The sequence below is a fragment of the Rhinolophus sinicus genome, linkage group LG06 (assembly GCF_036562045.2).
Source record: "Rhinolophus sinicus isolate RSC01 linkage group LG06, ASM3656204v1, whole genome shotgun sequence".
Lineage (NCBI taxonomy): Eukaryota > Metazoa > Chordata > Mammalia > Chiroptera > Rhinolophidae > Rhinolophus > Rhinolophus sinicus.
In genome coordinates, this window is record NC_133756.1 from 123,171,631 (window position 1) to 123,176,313 (window position 4,683).

A 4,683-nucleotide genomic window follows, 5' to 3' on the forward strand; every position below is an offset into this window, starting at 1 on the left:
GTTGTGGTATATATACACAATGGAATACTTTTGGCGGTAAGAAAAGATGATATAGGAACATTTGTGACAACATGGATGGATCTTGAGAGTATAATGCTGAGCGAAACAAGTCAGACAGAAAAAGCAGAGAACCATGTGATTTCACTGATACGTGGTATATAAACCAAAAACAACAAAAGAACAAGACAAACAAATGAGAAACAGAAACTCATAGACACAGACAATAGTTTAGTGGTTACCAGAGGGTAAGGGAGGTGGGGTGTGGGGGGTGGGAGATGAAGGTAAGGGGGATCAAATATATGGTGATGGAAGGAGAACTGACTCTGGGTGATGAACACACAATGGGATTTATAGATGATGTAATACAGAATTGTACACCTGAAATCTATGTAATTTTACTAACAATTGTCACCCCAATAAATTTAATAAAATAAAATTTTTTAAAAAAAGGACCTCTGCCGAATAGATTACAGACTAGTTAGTCTTATGACAAGACTATGCATAATTGATTTCTAACTTTGTTTTCTGCCACACACTCTCAGTTACACATTTCTGTGCTTTTGTTCATCTAATAGTCTTCTTTAGGCAGCTTATCTGGCCCATTGCCGCTTGTTGAAATCATGCATCCTGTTAATAAATCAAGTCTCATTTCAGTAGTCACATTCATGAAGTATTCCTGATCTTCAAAGAAGCTATTGACCTTGCTTTTGATCCCCACAGCATTTTTCTTTCATCTTAAAAGAGTTCCTTATTTAACTTTAAAAAGAGTTATCTCGGGGTCAGGGGGAAGAGAGGTGGTAGATGAGGGTAAAGGGGATCAAATATATGGTGATGGAAGGAAAACTCACTCTGGGTGGTGAACACACAATGTGATTTATAGATGATGTAATACAGAATTGTACACCTGAAATCTATGTATCTTTACTAACAATTGTCACCCAAATAAACTTTAATTTTAAAAAAAAAGAGTTATCTCTATATTTGCATTATCTTGTTAGTGGATTTCAAATTATTTTAAAGAGGTTCTGGGCACAGTGCTTGCACAGAGTAGGCATTTAATGAATATTTGTGGGAAAAAAATCAATTGAGGCAAATAAAGCAAGGGCAGAAAGGGAGGATAGTGGAGATATTGTTGTCAATCACTATGTTCCATGTACTAAAGGAACATGTCAGAAGTCACTGCCTCCGAAGGTGGACTATCTATCTCCCAGACAGCTTCCTGAAAGCCCCCTTCACGTCCTTGTTCCTCAGGCTGTAAATGATGGGATTCAACATGGAAGTCATAACTGAATAGAACACAGAGATGACCTTATCCTTTCCAGTCATTGTCTTGGAATTGGGTCTCATGTAGGCAAAGATTCCAGAGCCATAATAGAGAACCACAACAGTGAGATGGGAGCCACAGGTAGAGAACACCTTGTGCCTCCCCTCCCCTGACTGCATCCGAATCACAGTGGAGAGAATGTACCAATAGGAGACCAGGATGAGGGAGACAGGTGCCAAGAGGATAATCACACCCATTGAGAAGAGGGCCATCTCAGCATCGTAAGTGTCTGCTGAAGCCAGCTTCAGGAGTGCAGGAGGTTCACAAAAATAATGATTAACTGCATTCTGTCCCTGGTAGGGGAGACACAGTGTAAAAGCACTGTCCACTGAACATACAAATGCCCCACTGATCCAGGACACTGTAGCCAACTGGACACAGAACCTCTGGGTCATGATAGTGGAGTAGTGCAGGGGCCTGCAGACAGCCACATAGCGGTCATAGGACATCACCGCCAGAAGTGCACACTCTGTACACCCTGCGAGAAGGAAGACAACCATCTGTAGTGAGCATCCAGCAAAGGAGATGCTTTTCTTTTTTACAAGGAAGTGGGCCAACATCTGAGGAACGATGCTTGTAGAGAAGCAGAGGTCGGCAAAGGACAAGTTTTTAAGGAAAAAGTACATGGGAGTGTGAAGTTGAGAGTCAGTTTGGATAAGGATTATTATGAGCAGATTTCCACAGATAGAGAGAAGGTAAATGATCAGGAAAACACAGAACAGCAAGATCTGGATCCTTGGATCCTGTGAAAGTCCCAGCAAGATAAATTCAGTCACAGAAGTTTGGTTTCCTTCTCCCATTGATGTTTATTCGTGTTTACCTATCATCAGAAAGAGAACAGATGCATTCTTAATGTTTGATTCCACATGTTTATAAACAAGTACAATGTTAACAAGTGCATCTTATTGAAACATTGGCTTACAGCTGCTTCTTACTAGGTGCCAGTTTGCGTTTCTATCAATTTACCTGGTTTATAAGCACATTTTTCCTTGGTTGATCCACTTGGTAGGCTAAGTGTCACACTCGATGTGGTGTCTCCACTAATCCTGATGTTGATATATTCATGTGTTGCTATGAAGATATATTAACGGAATTTTCTTTGGTTCAATTTCATTTTTTTCTTCTCAAGAAATATTTAACATTTTACCTGGATTAGCAGCTTGAGAATGATGTGAACCTGTTTAGTCAATAAAAACCACTTTTTCTTTATACTTCAAAATCAAAACACAGAGGTTAATGACAAGTTTGTTCATAATAGAGTAGGAAGTTCAAATACGGTTTGGGGGATGAAACAGATAAACTGTAGGTGTTAGTTCTTGCTTTTGTCCATAGTCTTTTTATAAAGAAGCTTCTTAAATAGAAACCCAAACAGGGTAAAGAAAAATCAGCATGAAAAAATGTAACATTCAGAAACATTACTGAATAATGAGACTTTAGTGCCTTGTTTGAGGGACGGAAGCCAGGACCAAGCAGGAGCTTGAACTTCTGAAGTGAATATGAGCAGATTTTATAGCCCATGACACACAACCTCAGTTCACCTCTGATCCCAACCCCACGTACGGTGAACAGGTCTCACTCACTAGGCACCACGGAAATTCTATCTCAAGGCTGCCAGGCGTTTCTGCCCAGAGTGTTGGGAGTATGGGGAAGATAATGCCCCTTTAACCACTGGACAATGGGTGTTGATGAATAAATGCACCAGATATTTCTGGGAGTCATTCTATATGCTTCTTAAATGTTGAGCTCTACGGAGTTGAGCCTTCTTTGTCTATACTGTGATGATGGTGATGGTGATGATGATGATGATTGATGATGATTGATGATTATTTTGCCTGCGAAGCTTTCTTAGAATTTTTTCCTAACCACCATCCCTCATAAATTTTAATAGCACAGATATTTTGTATATTTATTTATACACTGCAGTCTTTTGGAAGGCCACATACTATTGCAATCTCTAAGATTTCTTTCTCTTTCCTATATTGCCCCCATTGAGAATGCACAGTCTACAATAACAACTTAAGTAATCTACATTTTATAGGTGTTTAGTTGTTTCCTGTTTAAATCTTATTGCTTCCTTATACCACTTCCTGGAATCACTTTTCAAATAAACTAACTCCACCCAAGCCCTTTTCTTGGGCTTTGCTTTTAGCACCTAAACTATGAGAGAAAGTATGGGACCTGAGATAAAGGCCTGATGAAAGCAATATGGGTAGGCTGCCTTCTTGAGGGGGGAGTTCCAGCTATGTCTGATGATAAGGACTAACAGTGCTTACTATGTACCTGGCATTGTACAAAGTACTCCATGTATATTTGTTTATTTAATCTTCACAACAATCCTATGAAGGAGTATATTTTCAAATCTCTATTTTGTAGTTGAGGAAATTGAGGGATAGAGATGTTCAGCAACTTGCTGGTAACACAGATATCAATTGTTGAGTTGGAAGACAAAGCCCCCAAGTCTTGTTCTAGCATCTGAGCTTTTAAATCTTCACTGTAATTTCACTCTCAATTCCAATAGCAGTAGTTAGTACTGCAAAATTCATTCATGTAGGTGGACTTGACACAGGGAAATCCAAGCAATGCTCAAAAGATGGAGGAAATTATCCTCAATCCCAAACATGTTCATAAATGGCTTGACTCCTCTGAAAGGTGGCTGAGCTTAAGGTTTCCAGATGTTGTCAATTAGAAAATAACCTGGGACAAACTAAGCCTTGTAGTAGGATTCTCGCCACATTTTTTAACTTGAGGGAGGAGTTTTTGTAACAAAAGAGAGGGTTCGATTCGGGTAGAACAACCAATCAGATTTAAGAAGTGTCAACCACGCATATGCCAGGTCTGCTACCAGGGCCACAATGGAGCAGTAGTCAGTTTGAGTCTGGTGCCATTGGTGACTATATGGTTGTCATAAATTTACTTTTAACACTCACATTACTGGATTAGATTTACAATGTAGGATATTTGGTGAGATTCAGTGACCCAACTATTGTGTATAGGACCTTGTATACTGGGTAGCAGAGCATATTACTACTACTACTACTACTACTACTATCACTACTAATAATAATAATAACAATAATAACAAAAAAAGAAATAATTTACCTCACATAACACTTACTATGTTCCAGAAACTCTTATAAGCATTTACTATCTATCATTTAATCCTCAGAATATTCTCAAGAAATAAATACTACTAATACCCTATTGTATAGATATGGATACTGAGACCCAGTGAGTATTCTAAGAAAAACACTTTCAGGGACACAGGGCTAGTAAAGTATTGAATCAGGATTCAGTCCCAGATAGTCTGGCTCCAGAGCCCAGACATGATATTGTCCCACTGAATAGTAGGACAGATTCTA

General features: G+C 38.9%; 1 pseudogene; it reads right to left on the reverse strand.

Annotated features, from left to right (window-relative positions):
- Nucleotides 1–532: 532 nt before the first annotated feature.
- Nucleotides 533–4,234, reverse strand: LOC109439903 (olfactory receptor 2D3; annotated as a pseudogene).
- Nucleotides 4,235–4,683: the final 449 nt, after the last annotated feature.